We start from the raw sequence: 20,853 nt of genomic DNA on the forward strand, positions 1-20,853 counted from the left end.
TTGTAACCCCCCCTCATTATACTTGAAACCGAACTTTTTGCCTGTTTTTTAGGGAAAAAGTTCAGTTTTAAGTATAATGTGGGAGGTTACAACCCCCCAAACCCCCCACAACGCCAGCGCAATGTCTTAAGTAAAGTGGGGGGGTTCCCCCCCAAAACCCCTGTCGGAGCCCTTTAAAATAGTGCTTTTCGGCGCACCGTCAACCTCGCGTTCAGTTGTCGGCGCGCCGTTGTCTCGCGCGATTTAGTCCCTTCACCGGCAGTAAGCACCCTACTGTGTCTTTAAAACCAATTTAAAAACTTGATTAAAAAACAAAGTAGGCGCAGGGAGGTGTCTACAGTGTAGGTACTATTAATGCATTTAAAGCAGGACACCTAACGGTGCCTTAACGCCTAAGTGGGTGTGGTTAGGAATGGAGCAGGACTTAGGACTTAGGGATAAACATGTGGGTTCACTTCGAGGAAGTGCTTAGGGGGGTGGGTTATTCGAGTGGGCAGACTTGTTGGCTCGTCGGCCCTTTTCTGCCGTCATACTCTATGTTTCTATTAGGTGTGATTCACTAAAGAACTTAGATGCCTGCAATATAGACCAGTAAAACGCTGTCCTCCATTGCAGGCGTCTCTTCTGTGTCTTTAGCTGTGATCGATACACGACTGGTGTCCATTTTTGCAGATGCTGCTGATTTAGACACTGTTTACAGAATCCAGCCCTTTCTGCAAGTTAGTCTTGGAGAAAACTGTATTTATGAGAAGAGATAACATTTTTTTATTGAACCATCATCACAATCAACCAGAGATATGGTTTACATTAGCTTTCAAACAAAAAGAAACAGTTCTGTAACAGTTAGCTTTTTATTTGTATTATTTTCACAGAAATTTTCTTTCTATTTCTTCTTACATGAGCTTTCAAACCATAGGCAGTCTTCATGTTTTCTGTTCAAGATTATTTTTTTTGGTCATCCTTTTGTTATAACATACAAATTAGTGTACATCTTTACCTTTTTTGTGTTTTCAGGAAGTAAAATGTGTGTGTGAGCAGGTAATATACTTTTGTGGTGGTAGAAACTGAGGCACAAGAGTAATATGACTCTTGCTCTGGTAAGGTAGTCTAATATTTCTGCCTTAAACCTTTGTAGCTTCTAAATGTTTTCTCATTCATACAGGCAGTTTACATAATTCAGAAGAGGAGTTGAGAACTTTATGCTCATGTTTTTAAAAAAAATGCTAAAATCTAGTATACTTTAACTCTTATAGCACAGAAATATGCCAGTTCAAGGCTGGGGTAAAGAAGCATGGAAGCAATAGGAATTCAGGGTGTGGGTATCTGACCTTTACCTGGACCCCCCCCCCCAGTCCTTAGGTCCTGGGCCCCCTGACCCATAATCTCTGTGTTAGGGAAGCTCTAAGCCCAAGAATCTACAATGCTGGTAGAACCTCTACCAAGTCAGTACTTTCTGCTAGACAAGATAAGATGAATATGTCCCCTTACTAGTAGATGGAGGCAAAGATCTGAAACTTTCCAGTTGTCTAGCACTAGAACGTGTCAGTATTCTCTGCCTCCAGTGTCCACAGTATGTTTCTTAATTGTTTTGGCTTAGCTCTCTTGAACACAGTCTGCGTGGTCTGTGGCCCTTGGGTTGAGCATGTGTAGACCACAGGAAATTCTTAGGGATTGATTTTCAGATTTGTCTGCTGATTTAAGTTGTGGACTGGTATTGCTTCAAAACCTTGGTCTGGCTGAAGTTCTGTGTAGTCCTGCCAGCTAGAGTAAGGCTCTTAAGGGGGATACCTCCCCCTTCCAGATTCCTTTTCTGTTTGCTTTTTTCCTTCAAACTTTGTGAGACAAAGGCTTTTCCTCCTTGAACTGGCACTGCAGAAATAGTTCTCTTAAAAAGAAGTGCTTAGCAATGATGAGAGCATTGCAAGAGACCTCCAGAGAAAGCTAGCTTAAGCTGGGTGAGTGAGAGAATCCCTGAGGCCCTCAAGAGAATGTTCTGTGGTGTCCAATTATACTCCATTGTGAATGTTTACTTGTAGATCGTTCTGAGCTACTGGGAGGACGGGATAAAAATCTAAAGAAATAAATAAATTTAATCCCTTGAGTGAAGAGTCAATGAAATTTCTGCAATAATCTTCTCTTTGCAGTGGTTGCCCCAATTGTAGAATTGCAACATCTGATTCAAGCTAGAAGGAGTTGCTTTGATGGACTTTTCAGAGGCACCTCCTCCAGGGTATTGACTGGGGCCCCTCATTTGGCCTGCAGTGGAAGAATAATTTGATGGTTAGTGCAGTAGCCTGAGAACCAGGAGAACTGTGACTTAATCTTCCATTGCCCAGGTACAAAATAGGAGTATAATGATTGTAATCATAGAAAGGCAGTATATCAAATCCAGTTTCCTGCTAATTTCTGGCAGGTTTTGCAGTATTTTGTATTGCCACATTTGGATTATTGTAACTCTTATGTGGACTCCCACAGAAATCATTGAGAGCCCTTCAGTTGGCTCAAAATGTTACAGGTAGTGATTGGTATACTGTCACGTTATACACGTTTCGCCTCTACTTGCAGAACTTCACTGGTTACCGATATGGAGAGTCCAATTTAAGATATTGACTTTGGTATATGAATCAGTGCATAAATATTGCCTGAAGTTGTTACTTCGTTGCATGAGAAGTATGTACCCAGTTGTTTGTTGCAATCCCAATCTAGAGATCTATTGAAGGTTCCCTCTATTCAATCTTTAACTAAAGTTTCAAGTTGTTCTCGCATTTTTGGGGTGGCAGGGCCACAATTTCTGGAACTGCCTTCCAGACTCAATTTGCTTGGTTCCTGTTTTTCTGACCTTTTGTAAAAGTTTGAAGGCCTATTTATTTTGCTAAGACCTTCCAGAATCTCTGCAGTGTTCTCCCCAGGGCCTTTTAGCCGGGCGCTCCGCCCGCCTAATTTAGATTACCGCCCAGCTGTCATCTGTCGGGAATCCTGTAGCTGCTGCCGCTCGATGTAAAAAAAATCCCCCCCCTCCCAAACCACCTCTCACCGGCTTGGAGATGCGAACTCATGCTTCGGGGCTCTAAGATGTGTGTGCCGGCTTCCCTTCTCTTCCCTCTGAAACCGGAAGTTATATCGGGGGGGGGGGGGGAAGAAGAGAAGGGAAGCCGGCACACACACCTTAGAGCCCCGAAGCATGAGTTCGCTGCGGGCTAAGGCAGGAGACTGGTCAACGACGGATGGAAGCTTACAACTCGCTGCCGGGTCCTGCCTACTTTCTGTTTCCGCGAAGGCAAGACCCGGCAACGAGGAAGGCCCGAAACAAATTGTAAGTTTCCCTCCGTCGCTGACCTATGGAGGGAAGCTTACGATTTGCCTAGCGACTTTGCCGACGGATGTGTGAGTTGGGAGGGAAGGGGCAGCTGGGCAGGGCTGATGCTGTCAATGCTCATCTCTCCGCCATTGTTCTCGTTGCGCGGCCGGTGGCGGAAACAGTGTAGAGCTAGAGCTGGCCGTGGACCGGGAGCGGGCGTTGCTGGCTCAGCGGCGGCAGTTGCACGTGCTTTTCACACGCTACGGCGACAACAGCTCGCTGACGGTGCAAGGCTTTCGGCAGCTCCTGCTCAGCATCGGTTTGGGGCAAGACAAGTCAAGTGACTACCGGGGGAAGAGGAGGTGGAAGATGCCCGGCACCGGGGCTGGAACCACGGCGGCCATGGCTCTGGCTGCCCGGCTCCTGTTGCCCACTGCAACTTGGCTCTGGCAGCGCCCACAAGCCCCAAACCGCTAACCAGACACAACTATCCCAAGGCCGTTTACAGCCGGAGCCCCAGGAGGTGAGACACCGAGTGCCACTGTGACTAAACTAATTCATTATTTGCCTGTGGCTTTCTGGTATTTAGGATTAACTCTTTCCATTCAACCCTTGACTTTAAACACACAAGTCTGGAAGTCTAAACACATTTATTTATTTATGTTTACAGGTATTTGGGAGCATAAAACATAGTGAAAGCTACTTCTGACCGGTGATAGGACAAAAGCGTGCGAGACTTTGGCGCGCCCACATTTCAGCACAGACAAATTGGCGCAAGACCCCAGCGCGCCGCCTAAAAAGTTACTTTTAAAGAGCTCTGATGGGGGTGTGTGGGGGGGGAACCTCCCCACTTCATATTTTTTGTTGAGGGAGTGTCATTATAGAGAAAACTGAACTTTTTCCTAAAAAAAATCAGGAAAAAGTTGTTTACTCTATAATGGAGGGTTCCAACCCCACAATTCCCCCCAATGGCAGCGCGAACAGTATGAAGTAAACTGGGGGGGGGGTTCCCCACTCACACCCCGCGTTGGAGCTCTTTAAAAGTAACTTTTTAGGCGGCGCGCTGGGGTCTTGTGCTGATCTGTCTGCGCTGAAATGTTGGTGCGCTGAAGTCCCGTGCACGAATGACTATGAACCGTTGCGACCTTGCCCCTTCCCCCCCAAAAAAATAATTTTGCAGTGGGAGGGTCTTAACTGGTGTTATTTAATAGAGTAGGGACTGGATGCTTGAAGAATGTATGGTAGTCCTGGGTTTATTGATGCAGTTGCAGTGCTGTAGAGAAACACTTTTCTAGATTATACATCTTATTGTTTGGGGGTGTATTGGGGAAGGCTTATCCTTGCTTTTAAAGTTGGACTTATAAATGTATTTTGCATTATTATTATTTTTGTATTAATAGGATTTTTATAATTTTGACATTGGGGAGGAGTATTTTAATGGTTGTACAGTAAGGTTGTGTGTACATGAAAAATGAATGGAAGAAATTGCATTACAATTAGTACTATTATAATAGGAGTGGGGTCAGGGACGGAGCTTGGACACTCAGTTGGTATTTGTTAGACTTAGGGGGGTACTTGGCTTGAAGAAGTTGAGAAACATTGGTCTCTAGGTGACTAGTATGGAGTTCACTAAGTAAGGGTCCCTTGTACAAAGCCACAGTAGCAATTCTCCCATGGCAAATGCACCAAAGTCCATTCAATTCCTATGGGCTTCAGTGCATTTGCTGTGGCAGAATTGCTATCGCAGCTTGAGTCCTAAGGCAGGAACTACTGTCTCTGTGCTGTGTCTTAAAACACAGATTGCCGGGGATGCAAAGCATTAACTGATTCAACTTGAGTTTGAAGTACGGTAGTTTTGAAAGAAATGGAAGGTTTGATACTGGTCATTAGTTATTCGGAATAAGAGGATCTGCATTACTTTTTTTCAAGGGTGGCTTAAATGCTACTGGAACACTGCCTAAGTGTCAAACCTTAAAAAAGAAAGTCATATTGAGCATTGGAAAATAATTAATAACAATTAACTAATAAAAATAGTGCACATTTTAGTGATCTTTTTACTAAGGCGTGCTAGCTGTTTTAGCGCACACTAAACGCTAATGCATCCATAAACTAAAATGGACACGTTAGCGTTTAGCGTGTGTTAAAATGGCTAGCAAGCCTTAGTAAAAGTACCTTTTCATTTTCCCCCCAACCAAATTTCCCCATCCCGCCCCGCCTGGCTACTTTTTCATGCCACCTGGCTGGAAAGAATTTCTGGGGAGAACACTGCTCTGTAATTTTTAATTTGTTCTTATTTGTTTTAAGAAATAGGATCTAGGCTGTATATTATTTGTTTGTTCTTCTGTTAAGGACTTCCAAGAGCTGATAATTTTTAGGTTTAATATAGTCCATTAGTGTATGTTTTATGTATGAGGACCGAAACTGTATGGTATCGAAGATGGTTAGCAACGCTTTATTTGTGGTTATAGCTCAGGCTAAGTGCAATGCCCTTCAGACTGTACAGAATGCAGTGTCATGTTTGCTAGTGGGTTTCACTCCAATTTGTATTAACATAGCAGCTTTCCTAGCCTAAGATATAACCGCAGATAAAGCGTTACTAACCATTTTCGATAACACAAGACTCTGTAGCACCATCCGAAAGTATTCGCGTTGAGTTTTTGAGCATTAGCAGCCCCACACAGTCAGGTTAGAATCCAGTTTACTGCAAAGTGCTTGTGAATACCCTGACATAGCACAAAGCAAAATGGAGATTTCTCTGTTGGAATTTGAGCTAGAATGCTAAATATTGGAAATGCATCTGAGTTTCAAAAAAGGAAGAAGTGAACAGCTTTGAGAAAGATAAGTGCAGGTGCCTTTACTTGTTTACAGTTTGGTTGGAATGCTCCGATATAGCAGCTTTGCAGAGAGCCACTACTGGTTTGAACTGCATTGTTTGGACCACATTATATGTTAAATAACGTAGTGAAGTTTTTTCATTTTGTAATGTGTTAATTTGCTTTAAGCTCATTTGAGCTGACCTTGTTTAATTCAACCAGCTCTTATGTAGCTAATGCTGGGGTTATTTATCTTCACTGTAGTCTTTTTAGGTATATGGATAATCAGAGTACAGTTCTTACATCATTGGCTATTGTGACAATTTGTATAAATACAAATTTAATATAAATTATAATATAAAATATAAATATAAATTGTTTATTGAAAGCTTCTATACTGCTGCAATAACTGGGGAAGTCGATTTAGGACGATTTATAAGAGCTTTGTAATTCCCTTTGCCTTTATAAGAGCTTTGTTACAATACATGAGCTTCTGTAAAGGTGTTACAATACAGATTTTTCTTTTTTTTATATTGTTTCATTCCAATTTGATTTAGATATTTTAAGCTAAACAACGCTTAGAGCTAAAGGTTTAGCGAAGGGATCTGAATCTAACTTTTAAGAATAATTCCATCTCCCTGTATATGATTCCAGCCTTCTTGCCCAATTTGATTATTGTTTTCCTGCCTTTCTGTGACAGAAGTCTGGGGGTTCAGGCTACTTTCCAGAGGCTGGATTCCTAAATAGTCCTTATTGACCTGCAAGTGTACTCACTCTGCAACCACTTTAGAGAATGACACGGTGACACTATTCCTGTCCCCGCGGATAACCGCGGGAAATAATCCCATGTCATTTTTTAGTGTCTATTTCAGCCTCAGTCCTTCCATACCAGCATTCTTCAAAGCAAAGCTTGCGGGTCAGTGGTTGTGGCCATTCATACTCTGATTCTTCCCTCTCTCCTTAAAGAATGACATGAAGATGGTTTCCCGCGGTTATCCGCGGGGATGGGAACGGTGATGAATTTTGTCACTGTGTCATTCTCTACTCAGTATCTCTCCACTCCTTCTTCATGAGCTCCGTTGCGTCCTATCTGTACCCTTATCCTCTACTGCCATCTTCAGACTGTTCCTTCTATCTTGTTGGTCTGTATGCATGGAACAAACTGCCTGGGTCATTATGTCAGATGCAGTCTCTGGCATTTTTCAAATCCAAGCTAAAAGCCCACTTTTTCAATGCTGCCTTAAACTCCTAACTTCTAACTCCCATTCACCATAAAATTACCTATGTCCATCCGATCATTCTCTCTGCAAGAAACTCCCCAACCCATATATGTTCTATCTGGCTGTCCAGTTAGATTGTAAGCTCTTCTGAGAAGGGACCATCTATTGCATATGCTTTTCAGTGCTATAGAATAGTAGTAGTAGTTTGAAGGCCTCAAATTCCTTCCTTGGTCAAATCTTGTGTAGTGATCTGTGCAAAGAGGGAGCTTCCAAATTCTCCTGGGCTAGGTGGATAAAGGAAATAATTGAATATGCTTGTATTTTGAATCAGAAGCTAGTTCTACTAGGACTTCAAGCTCATTATACGAGGACTCAGGTGACTTTATGGATGGAACAAAAATGGTCATTCTAGAGGACATTTGCAAGGCAGTAACTTGGGACCAGATTCTCTAATATTGGCAGTAAAATCTGGTGGGTCGCTGTAGCAACAGTAAATGTAACAATCCAAAAAAGATGAGTCATTGAACTGCAAATGTAAATGAGGTTTGTGGAGGGTCACCAAATTTACATGAAATCAGTTGCTGGTGATAACAATTGGCACATGTGTAGAATAGTCCACGGAAAGAGGCATGGGTGGATAGGAGGGGCAGAGAACTATCAGCAATGCTACATCGTTGTCAGTCATTTGCATGTCTTTGTAAAAGGGAGCCCTAAATAAACACATATATAGAGCAAATGTGCTGATGTGTAATAATACAAATCCAATAGAACTCTTAATACTAAAAATGTACATAGATGGTGTGGTCCATAATACATTTTATCATCTAGAACAATGGTTCCCAACCCTGTCCTGGAGGACCACCAGCCAGTCAGGTTTTCAGGACAGCTCTAATCAATATGCATGGAGCAGATTTGCATGCCTGTTGCCTCCATTATATGCAAATCTCTCTCATGTATATTCATTAAGGCTGTCCTGAAAACCTGACTGGCTTGTGGTCTTCCAGGATAGGATTGGGAACCACTGATCTTAGAACATTGGTCCCTCAGAGTTTTATTTGGTTTTGTTATAAAAAAATGTAAATCCACCGCCACCACAAAACTAGCACCGTTCAGCTGCGGGGGGGGGGGGGGGGGGCAGGGTTTTTAATCTATTCAATATCTGAAGCTGGAAGAATGAGGACTAAACCCCTTTAGAAATCTATAATTACATAGTTAAATGAAAGTCCAGCACTACTTCTGAGCTTATCAAGTGATCTTGTATAGATAGAGAAACTCCCAAAACTTGAGCTGGGTCATACTAAATTTTAATGCTTGTCTGTACAAAAGCATTAATCTCCATTTTAACTAGATTGAACACAAGCTTATTAGAACTAATCTAATTCTATATTTCCTGTAAATCATTCTTTAATTTCACAGCTCTCTCTCTCTCTCTCTATACTCCAAATCCACTTGGAAGAAAAACTGAATAACATAAGAATATACTCTACTCCATTGACAAATCACAAAGCAGACTAAACAGTGGCACTAAATAGAAATTAGAAAGCAATCCTGACAATGCAGAACCCTGAGGGACACCCATCCTCATTGGATATACCGTTGAGGTGGCATCCCCTAGCCTTAATTAAATTGCTCTGATTTGGCTTTCAAATAAGATTTAAACTAGAGAATGACACGGGGACAAATTTTTCCCATCCCCGCATGAACTCATTTTCCAGTCCCTTCCCAGTGAGTTCTTTTCCTGCCCCTGCCCCATTCCTGCAAGCTCTGTCCTCCATCTGCACAAGCCTCGAATGCTTTAAAATAAGAACCTAAGAATTGCTGCTGCTGGGTCAGACCAGTGGTCTATCGTGCCCAGCAGTCCGCTCACGCTGCGGCCCTTAGGTCAAAGACCAGTGCCCTAACTGAGATTAGCCTTACCTGCGTATGTTCTGGTTCAGCAGGAACTTGTCTAACTTTGTCTTGAATCCCTGGAGGGTGTTTTCCCCTATAACAGTCTCCGGAAGAGCATTCCAGTTTTCTACCATTCTCTGGGTGAAGAAGAACTTCCTTATGTTTTTATGGGATTTATCCCCTTTTAACTTTAGAGAGTGCCCTCTCGTTCTCTGTACCTTGGAGAGGGTGAACAACAAGTCTTTATCTACTAAGTCTATTCCCTTCATTATCTTGAATGTTTCGATCTTGTCACCTCTCAGTCTCTTCTTTTCAAGGGAGAAGAGGCCCAGTTTCTCTAATCTCTCACTGTACGGCAACACCTCCAGCCCCTTAACCATTTTAGTTGCTCTTCTCTGGACCTTTTCGAGTAGTACTGTGTCCTTCTTCATGTACGGCGACCAGTAGACTTAGTAGATTCCAGGTGAGGGCGTACCATGGCCCGGTATAGTAGCATGATAACTTTATCCGATCTGTTTGTGATCCCCTTCTTAATCATTCCTAGCATTCTGTTCACCCTTTTCACCGCCACCGCACAATGCGCGGACGGCTTCATTAACTTGTCGACTAGTAGTCCCAAGTCTCTTTCCTGAGGGGTCTCTCCAAATACTGCACCGGACATCCTGTATTTGTCTAAGATTTTTGATACCGACATGCAACACCTTACACTTACCCACATTAAACCTCATTTGCGATGTCGCAGCCCATTTCTCGAGCGTGTTTGTCACTTTGCAGGTCTTCGCAATCCTGCGTCTTCACTACTCTGAATAACTTCGTATCATCTGCAAATTTAATCACCTAACTCGTCATACCAATTTCCAGGTTGAAGAGCACGGGTCCAAGCACCGAACCCTGCAGCATTCCACTCGTGACACTTTTCCAGTACAAGTATTGTCCATTTACTCTCATTTTCTGTTCCTATCCGCCAGCCAGTTTTTAATGCACGTGAGTATTTCACCCTCGATTCCATGGCTCGCAATTTTTCGAAGTAGTCGTTCATGCTGAATCTTGTCGAATGCCTTCTGAAAATCCAGATATACAATGTCGACCAGGTCACCCTTGTCTGTCTGCCTGTTTACTCCCTCGAAGTGCAGCAAGTTCATCAAGCAAGATCTTCCTTTGCTGAAGCCGTGCTGGCTGGTCCTCATCGGATTGTGTTTGTTAAGGTGATCAATGATGCGGTCCTTTATCAGCGCCTCTACCATCTTTCCTGGTACTGAGGTCAGACTCGCTGTAGTTTCCCGGATCTCCCCTCGAACCTTTCTTGAAGCTCAGCATAACATTCACCACTTTCCAGTCATAAGTTTTCAAGGTTTGTACAGTTAAGGCAAAGCTTACAGGAGTGGGACAGTGACAAAACTCGCGGGGATGGAACGGGGAAATTGAGTTACTGAGGGGACAAATTTGTCCCCATGTCATTTTCTAATTCAAACCAAGAATAGACCTTTCCATTCATACTCATCCCCCCTAATCGTTGCAACAGAACATGACTTAACCATATCAAAAAATGGAAAACCACCCAAAGTAACCAAACAGTAACACAGATTCTCATCTAGCCCTCTTCTAATCACATTCACCATAGAAACTAGCCATGTCTTTGTGTCATGGACCCTTCAAAAACCATACTGATAAGGATTCAACAAATTTTGCACATAAAGCAAGTGATGGCATTTGTATAATACTACCTTTTCAATGATCTTCCCTGAACAGAGTACCACTACAATTGGTCTATAATTTGTCACCAGGCTTGGATCTAACTAGCCATCTTAAGGGCCTCTGGAAGTCTCCCCTTCCTAAGCCATAAGTTCATCATGTTGACTAGCAATGGTGCGATTCTTGCACCCATGCTCCTGAACACCTGTGGTGAGCAAAGGTCCTACTAAATATCTTGAAACATATCCCAAACCCTACAAATTTAGGGGTCCATTTACTAAGACGCACTAATCAATTTACCGCATGCTAAATGCTAAGGCGCCCATTATATTCTATAGGTGCCTTAGCATTTAGTGTATGCTAATCTTTAGCCACTCTAAATCAGTTAGCACACCTTAGAAACATTAGAAACATGATGTCAGATAAAGGCCAAATGGCTCATTTAGTCTGCCAATCTGCAGTAACCATTATCTCTCTCTCTCTGAGAGATCCCACGTGCCTATCCCAGGCCCTTTTTGAATTTAGACACAGTCTCTGTCTCCACCACCTCTTCTGGGAGACTATTCCATGCAACTACCACCATTTCTGTAAAAAAGTATTTCCTTAGATTACTCCAGTCTATCACATCTTAACTTCATCCTGTGCCCTCTCATTGCAGCGTTTCCTTTCAAATGAAAGAGACTCTACTCGTGTGCATTTACATTAAGTACAGTATTTTTTACTTTATGAACCAAGTTGTGCACCCAGCCTCCTTTACTCCCTGCTAGGCTCTGTACCCTATCCCCCCTTCCCTCACCTGTAACCTACCACCCCTCTCACCTCTGGTGGTCTAGTGGTAGGCTGGGACAGGAGGGATCTGTCCCAGCCAACTTAACAATTTTTTCCTCCTCCCCCCCACCATGGTACTACTTTTTAAAACATGGCATGCCCTTCCTTTTAAAACACCCCCACCTGCCCGCATTTTCTTTTAAAACACCCCCTGCCCTGCAGTATTTTTTTAAATGCCCCTTAAGCTTGGTGATCCAGCAGTGTATGGGCTGGCAGGAGCGTGCTGTCTGTGCTGCTGCCTCGGCCCGCCCCGCTTTCAGAATGGCTTGACCCCTTACAGCCATACATGGACAAAGGCTACCACAGCCCCTCTGGACAATCTCTCAAAAGAGGGCAGTATGATCAAGAGATTCCCTTGGGGAACTATGTCCTGCCTCTACTCGTTTATCCTCTATAATAATACCCTAAGCGTGCATGTGCACTTATGATGCCGTGATCCCTGCCGCCGTGATGTGTGCTTCCGTGCGGCACATGCGCACTGCTTGCTTCCGTGCTGCACATGCACACTGTGTCTTCTGCCCCGATCTCCGATGCGGGCTGACTTCCTGCACTGCCGGGATGCTTCTTCTCACTCCTGGACCAGCAAACACAGCAGCCGCGGGGCATTTGCTAGGCCGGCCCACTTCAATAAAGCGAGGTGGGCCAGCCTAGCAAAAGCCCTGAGGCTGCCCGGGCTAGCGGATGCTGGACAGGGGGAGCAGGGAAAGGAGAAGGGGTACTACTGGACAGGGGGAGCATGGAAGGGGTGCTGCTGGACAGGAGGGAGGTAAAATGAAGGGCTGCTGTTGGACAGGGGGAGCAGTGAAGGGGTGCTGCTGAACAGGTATTGATGGACAGGGGGAGCAGGGAAGAGGTGCTGCTGGACAGGGGGAGGTAAAATGAAGGGAGAAGGGCTGCTGCTGGACAGGGGGAGTAGGCAAGGGGTGGTGGTGGACAGCCGAGGAAAGAGAGAGACAGAAAAAAAGACAGACAGACAGCGGCCAAGGAGAGAGAGAGAGAGAGAGAGAAGGAAAGACAGAGAGACGCACACATCTATTCTAGCACCTGTTAATGTGATGGGCTTAAAGACTACCGTATTTTCACGCATATAACGCGCGCGTTATACGCGTTTTTACCTACCGCGCATACCCCTCGCGCGTTATATGCGTGAGCGCGGTATACCAAAGTTTTAAAACATAGTTCCCACCCCGCCCGACGCCCGATTCACCCCCCCAGCAGGACCGCTTGCACCCCCACCCCGAACGACCGCTCGCACGCGCTCCCATCCGCACCCGCATCCACGATCGGAGCAAGAGGGAGCCCAAGCCCTCTTGCCCGGCCGACTCCCCGACGTCCGATACATCCCCCCCCCCCCCGGCAGGACCACTCGCACCCCCACCCCGAACGACCGCCGACTTCCCGACAATATCGGGCCAGAAGGGAGCCCAAACCCTCCTGGCCACGGCGACCCCCTAACCCCACACCGCACTACATTACGGGCAGGAGGGATCCCAGGCCCTCCTGCCCTCGACGCAAACCCCCCTCCCCCCCAAGAACCTCCGACCGCCTCCCAGCCGACCCGCGATCCCCCTGGCGACCCCCACGACCCCCCCACCCCCCTTCCCCGTACCTTTGGTAGTTGGGCCAGAAGGGAGCCCAAACCCTCCTGGCCACGGCGACCCCCTAACCCCACCCCGCACTACATTACGGGCAGGAGGGATCCCAGGCCCTCCTGCCCTCGACGCAAACCCCCCTCCCCCCCAAGAACCTCCGACCGCCCCCCAGCCGACCCGCGATCCCCCTGGCGACCCCCACGACCCCCCCACCCCCCTTCCCCGTACCTTTAGTAGTTGGCCGGACAGACGGGACCCAAACCCGCCTGTCCGGCAGGCAGCCAACGAAGGAATGAGGCCGGATTGGCCCATCCATCCTAAAGCTCCGCCTACTGGTGGGGCCTAAGGCGCGTGGGCCAATCAGAATAGGCCCTGGAGCCTTAGGTCCCACCTGGGGGCGCGGCCTGAGGCACATGGGCCCAACCCGACCATGTGCCTCAGGCCGCGCCCCCAGGTGGGACCTAAGGCTCCAGGGCCTATTCTGATTGGCCCACGCGCCTTAGGCCCCACCAGTAGGCGGAGCTTTAGGATGGATGGGCCAATCCGGCCTCATTCCTTCGTTGGCTGCCTGCCGGACAGGCGGGTTTGGCTCCCGTCTGTCCGGCCAACTACTAAAGGTACGGGGAAGGGGGGTGGGGGGGTCGTGGGGGTCGCCAGGGGGATCGCGGGTCGGCTGGGGGGCGGTCGGAGGTTCTTGGGGGGGAGGGGGGGTTGCGTCGAGGGCAGGAGGGCCTGGGATCCCTCCTGCCCGTAATGTAGTGCGGGGTGGGGTTAGGGGGTCGCCGTGGCCAGGAGGGTTTGGGCTCCCTTCTGGCCCAACTACCAAAGGTACGGGGAAGGGGGGTGGGGGGGTCGTGGGGGTCGCCAGGGGGATCGCGGGTCGGCTGGGGGGCGGTCGGAGGTTCTTGGGGGGGAGGGGGGTTTGCGTCGAGGGCAGGAGGGCCTGGGATCCCTCCTGCCCGTAATGTAGTGCGGGGTGGGGTTAGGGGGTCGCCGTGGCCAGGAGGATTTGGGCTCCCTCCTGGCCCGATATTGTTGGGGAGTCGGCGGTCCTTCGGGGGGGGGGAGGGATGTATCGGACGTCGGGGGGGGGGGGCATCAGGCTTTCAGGATGGGGACAGACCTTCAAGGGGGGACAGTGCACGGAAGTCAGGGGGGGTGAACGGAGAGTCGGGACAGCGCACGGAAAGTCAGGGCGGGCGAAAGGAGCGTCGGGCAGCATGCGCGGTATACCCGTGAGCGCGGTATATCAAAGTTTTTGTGCAAATCATCGTGATTTCTGCGCGCTATATCCGTGTGCGCGTTTTATACGGGTGCGTGTTATTTGCGTGAAAATACGGTAGTTGAACTATAATGCATTGCACCCAATTGTGGAAACCAAATATCCATCGACTGAAACATCACAAGATTCCCTTTGCCAAACAATTCTAAAAATACACTTGCCAATTACCTGCTGATTAGAGAATGACACGATGGTTGTTACCCGCCGAAACGGGGAAAGAAAAATAGTAGTTGCTGCGGGGACAGGGACAAGGCCATTCACCGCCCCCTGGAGCGGTGAATGGTCTTGTCTCCGTAGTGAGGCATCAAGGATCGCGCGGCCCAGCAGCCCCCACCTGCCCAATCGCAGCGTTTAGCCAGCTCCCTCCCTCCACCTCACCTTATATGCTGTTTGCCAGCTTTCTTTTTCCCGAGCTGCACGTGTTCAAAAAGACGCGCAAGCTGATCAATCTTCTTCTCTGACGCAACCGGAAACAGGAAGTTGCAGGAGAGGAGAAGATTGATCAACTCGCGCAGCTGCGCGTGCAGCTCGGGAAAAAGAAAGCCGTCAAACAGCATATAAGGTGAGGTGGAGGGAGGGAGCTGGCTAAACGCTGCGATCGGGTGGGTAGGGGCTGTTGGACCGCGCGACTGTGCGTGTTCCCGGCTCACACTAGGAAGGAGGGAGTGAAAGGGAAAAAGATTCTGGGCCAAGGGGATGAAGAGGGAAAGAAAGAAACCCACAGCAGGAAAGAAAGGGGAGGACAGGCAGGTGAGCCAGATGCTGGAAGCATGGGGGGTGGGGGAGAAAGAGGGAGAGAAGCTAGATGGGGTTGAAAAGAAGAGACACACTGATATGGAAGAGGAAGATAGGAGAAATCTGGACACAGGAAGGTAACAGAAAGAGGGGAAATTATGTGCATAGGGACAGAGACATAAAGGGGACATGTCATGGGGATAGTATATGGACACGGGGTGGGGGAGTGGGCAATGCCAGATACATAGGGGAGATATTAGAAATGGGAAAAATAGGAACACAGAAGCGGGGATGGGACAGGGACCGAGCTCGCAGGCTCCAACGGCTTGCACAAATTACATTGTAACGTGCCACGAAAATAAGTGGGAGGGAGGTAGATAGATAAGCCACGCGAGAGGAGCTGAAGGGTGGTAGAAAGGAACAGATGGTGAAGGAGGGAGGGAAAGGTGGTGGTAGAAAGGAATAGAACAGACATTGAAAGAGGGTAGAGAGGAACAGACCCTGAAGGGAAATGCGGAAGACAGAGTGGGGAGAAGACGCTGGAAGGGAAGAAGACAGATGCAAGACTATGGGGGAGCGGAGGGAAGAAGATGGGTGCTAGACCAATTGGGGGGGGGGGTGAAGGGAGAGGCACAGTAACAGCAAATGAAAGACGCAGAGAGAAGACACACAGTGGATGGGAGGAATTGAATGAGAAGATGTGGAAAGCAGAAACCAGACAACAAAGGTAGAAAAAAAAATTATATTTATTTATTTATTTTTTGCTTTAGGATAAAGTAGTATATTAGTTGTGTTGATAAAAATTTATAAACAAAGCCCTGCCAGCTGAACATCTCTTTCTCTAGTTCAGCAGCCAGAACTTTGATTTATAAGAAAGGAATAAGCTAAATATGGCAGTACTAAGGCTTATATGGATGCAGCGGGGACGGTGACGAGGCGGTGAATGGGATGGCAGTGGCGGTGACGGGGCGGTGAAGGGGATGGTGGTGACGGTGACAGGGCGGTGAACGTAATGGCGGTGATGGGGCAGTGAAGGGGACGGTGGGCCGGGGACGGGGTGGTGACGACAGATTTTTTTCCCCATGTCATTCTCTACCGCTGATTTCATTGAAAACTTCAGAACAACCCAGTTTCAAAATAGGGGAGGAAACAAACCAACAAAATAGTGACAAAAAACAAAACATATCAAGGACATGGCCTGCAATATGAGTTGGGGGTGATGGTGGACATGACAATGAAGCCGACAGCACAGTGCGCAGCTGCCGCTAAGAGAGCGAATAGAATGCTAGGTATAATCAAGAAAGGTATTACAACCAGAACGAAAGAAGTTATCCTGCCGCTGTATCGGGCAATGGTGCGTCCACATCTTGAGTACTGCGTCCAGTATTGGTCACCGTACCTTAAAAAGGATATGGCATTGCTCGAGAGAGTTCAGAGGAGAGCAACACGACTGATTAAGGGGATGGAAAGCCTTTCATATGCTGAGAGATTGGAAAAACTGGGACTCTTTTCCCTAGAAAAGAGAAGATTAAGAGGGGATATGATAAAGACTTACAAGATCATGAAGGGCATAGAGAGAGTAGAGAGGGACAGATTCTTCAAACTTTCAGAAAATAAAAAAACAAGAGGGCATTCGGAAAAGTTGAAAGGAGGCAAATTCAAAACTAATGCTAGGAAGTTCTTTACACAACGTGTGGTGGACACCTGGAATACAATTCCAGAGGAAGTTATAGGGCAGAGTACAGTACTGGGGTTTAAGAAAGGTTTGGACAAATTCCTGCTGGAAAAGGGGATAGAGGGGTATAGATAGAAATTTACTGCACAGGTCCTGGACCTGTTGGGCCGCCGCGTGAGCGGACTGCTGGGCGCGATGGACCTCGGGTCTGACCCAGCGGAGGCATTTCTTATGTTCTTATGTTAACTACCTGCACAAAAGAACATGCTGTTAAACTCAAATAAAACATGATTACATGAGCCAGGTGGAGGTCTGTTTATTACTATAGATGCTTCTCTGGTAGGAGGGTTTCCTAGTGCCACGTGTTGTAGACTAGATACACTGGGGTGGAGGATTGGGGTCATGGTTGGAAGCCAGCAAGCCATATTTTTTTAAACGGCTCTTCTGTCAGTCCATGAACGAATTCACTGCTTCAAATACTGAGTCGACATTTTATTCACAGTGCAGGAAATGGCTGCATATTGCCACATAGTATGTGCTTTTATGTGACAGCACATACTTTGTAATGCTGCTATAATTGCCATGCCTTACTGCATTGGGAGTAATTTAGTTTGGGCTGCATGGAGGCCAGTGCTAGGGAAAATAAAGATAACAGACGTGCTGGCAGTATGCTTGGAGTGCCTGTGTTGGGCTCGGTGGGTGGGCATAAATGAGAAGGGTCAGACAGTCACAGTAATGGACAAGAGCTCTGATTGCCTGCTGCATTCCCAGTCTGATGTCCTCTCGCGCTGCAAGAAAAACAGCAATTAAAAGAAAACTGATGTGACTAGCCAAACAGAATATCTAAACATAATCTATTTGCCACTATGATGCAAATAACATTTTTCTTATTAACATGATTGCGTTGTGAAAAATTGAGTGGTTGAGAGCAAGAATAGAAATGGTATATATTTTGGTGCAATGGTTTAAAGCTATAGTCTCGGCACCCTGAGGTTGTGGGTTCAAACCCACGCTGCTCCTTCTGATGATGGGCAAGTCACTTAATCCTCCCATTGCCCAAAGTACATTAGATAGATTGTGAATCTGCCGGGACAGACAGAGATAAATGCTTGAGTACCTGAATAAATTCATGAAAGCCATTCTGAGCTCCCTGGGGAGAAAAGGTATAGAAAATTGAATGAATAAATAAATGTAATGAAAATCTTTACAGCTGTATACTAGTCTTATAGCCCGTTACATTAATGGGTGCTAGAATATATGTGTGTCTCTCTTTATTTCTTTCTCTCTCTCCTTAGCCGCTTTCTTTCTGTCTTTCTTTTTCCTTGGCTGTCCATCACCAGCCCTTGCCTGCTCCCCCTGTCCATTCTCCCTTCCTTTTACCTGCCCTGTGTCCACCACCACCCCTTCACAGCTCTCCTTATGCAGCAGCAGCCTTTCTCCCTTTGTTTTACCTGCCCCGTGTCCACCAGCACATTCCTTTTCCTCCTGTTTAACATTAGGCCTCCGTTCCTTTTTCTTCACCCCCCCCGTCCATCAGCACCTCTTTCCTTCTCCCCCTGTCCAGCAGTAGGCGTCCCTTCCTTTTTCTCCCCCCCTCCTCCTCCTTATCCCTATGATACACTTACCTTGCTCTGCCCCTGATCAGAGGTTCCCGACAGCCGCCGAGTTGCACCCATTGGAAAAGTTCCCTCTGCGGCATCCCGCACCCCTCCTGACGCGACTCCCGCTGTCTTTCTTTCTGTCTGTCTCTGTCCCTGGCCCCCTTTGTCTGTTTGTCTTTCTGTATATCTCCCTGCCCCTGTGTCTTTCTTCTTTTCTTTCTGTCTCCCTTCCTCCCTCTGTCCGTCTGTCCGAAGCAGCATTCCCTCCCCCTCCATTTCCCTCCCCCAACACCAGTTCCCTGTGCACCTGCCCCTGTGTCTTTCTTCTTTTCTTTGTCTCCCTTCCTCCCTGTTTGTCTGTCCAAAGCAGCATTCCCTCCCCCTTCCATTTCCCTCCCCCCACACCAGTTCCCTGTGCAGCAGCATTAGCGTTTCCTCTACTCCCTTTCCCTTCCCACAGTCGCGACTATAAATGCGGGCCCGAGTCCTTTGCCGCCCCCCCCCTTCCCTTCCCGCGGGCCCGAATTCAAGCAGTGTGTGCAGCAGTCTTCACACGCTGCTTCGGGTCCTTCTACTGCCCTGATTTACTATAAAAAGACTTAAATTGCAATATTTATAATGAAGAGGAATTATATTGAATATGAAAGTAATGAGTTTTGTTAAATTGAATAAATGAAATAAAAATCATTGAAAATCTTTAAAAAAAAATTATTTTAGGGCTCCTTTTACAAAGCAGCAGTAGAAGCTCCTGCTGCGGTAATTGCTGCGACGCTCATAGGGATGTAATGGGCTTCGGAGCATTTGCTAAGCGTCAGTCACTCCCATGGCTTTCTAAAAGGGAGGGCGGGTTAATGGCTGAAAATATTTGTTTAAATTGGCCTAAGTTCCCTCAAAAATATTTGAGCAATATTATTTGGTAACCCACTTTTGTTTGTTTATTTAATTTGTTTTCTATTCTGTTCTCCCCAAAGAGCTCAAAACGGGTTACAGGTTAATAATATACAGTATATAATATGCAGTTAAGAGGTTAAAATTTGCCATAGTTGCAGGATTTTTTGGGGGTATAATTTGTTTCTTGAGAGTTGCTGCAACAACTGTGCTACCAGCACGGTTGCTGCTGCAACTCTCAAGAAACATGTACAAAAAAAACCCAAAACTACTTAAAATGCTTCAGTAAAGTAACTTCAGAGTTCAGTTTTGACAGTTGACTAAGCACACATATAGAATTGGACATCTTCAACACTGTAGACTTCTTAGGGAGCAAAATCATTATGACAAATTAGCCAAAAATTCTTACTTTTCTAGCATTCGAAGGAAGTCATTAAATCCCATCCAAAGAGCTTTATTTGATTTTCCATCAGCTTCTCAGTAGGTAGAATAACTTATCTAAATCCATGACCTCGGCCTAGGAGCTGGCAACGTTTTTTTGGTTACCAAAAACACAGTTTTCCTCTTTTACCTTCAGTACCAATCTTGGCTGCCTCATCTGAAGATCCTAATGTGTAACCACCATCCACAAACACCATAGTCACTGGTGCCTATAGTCGAGCCAATTGGTCCACCATTCCAATTATAGTCTCTAGTGAACTTTCAGAAAATTGTCAAATCTTTGAGAGTCACTTTTTCTTCCAGTTGGCTGTGTTCTATTCCATTCATCTTGGTTAAAACTCCCAAATTTGAATCTTTTTTTCCATTCTGCTAATTATCAATCTTTTTCAACAGACCAGTTTCCTACTTGCTGGAATTGCCAATTGTCTGCCTTATTTTAAAAAAGCATCTTTGGATTTCTCTTTCTCAATGAATTACTGTCCAGTTTCCAATTTGTTTCAGGACTAAAATTCTAGAGAAATTAGTATATCTGCAGTTAACTGAGATTCAGAGAAATACTTAGCTCTTCACCCCAGACAATCTAGTTATACAGTGCAGTATGGTACAGAAACTTTAATTACTGCTCTTAAAGCAAAGTTCATATACTTCAAGACAAACATCAGACTACTCTACCAATTTCCCTTGACCTAAATGCCACCTTCGATTTGGTAAACCATTCCTTTTTGTTACAGCGATTACAATCTTTAGATATGTCTGGTACAGTTCTTTTCTGGTTTACCTCGTTTTTGTCCAATTGAACCTTTGAGGTCCATAACTCCCACTCCACAATCACAAGAAATAGATTGCTGAGTTCCCCAGGGCTCTATTCTTTCACCTTTACTGTTTATAATTTATTTAG

General features: G+C 46.2%; 1 protein-coding gene across 10 annotated transcripts in view; it reads left to right on the forward strand.

The window, feature by feature from the left end:
• YAP1 (Yes1 associated transcriptional regulator) overlaps positions 1-20,853 on the forward strand; it is a 245,165-nt gene that overhangs the window by 35,049 nt on the left and 189,263 nt on the right. The window lies entirely within an intron of this gene.

The sequence above is a fragment of the Geotrypetes seraphini genome, chromosome 6 (assembly GCF_902459505.1).
Source record: "Geotrypetes seraphini chromosome 6, aGeoSer1.1, whole genome shotgun sequence".
Taxonomy (NCBI): domain Eukaryota; kingdom Metazoa; phylum Chordata; class Amphibia; order Gymnophiona; family Dermophiidae; genus Geotrypetes; species Geotrypetes seraphini.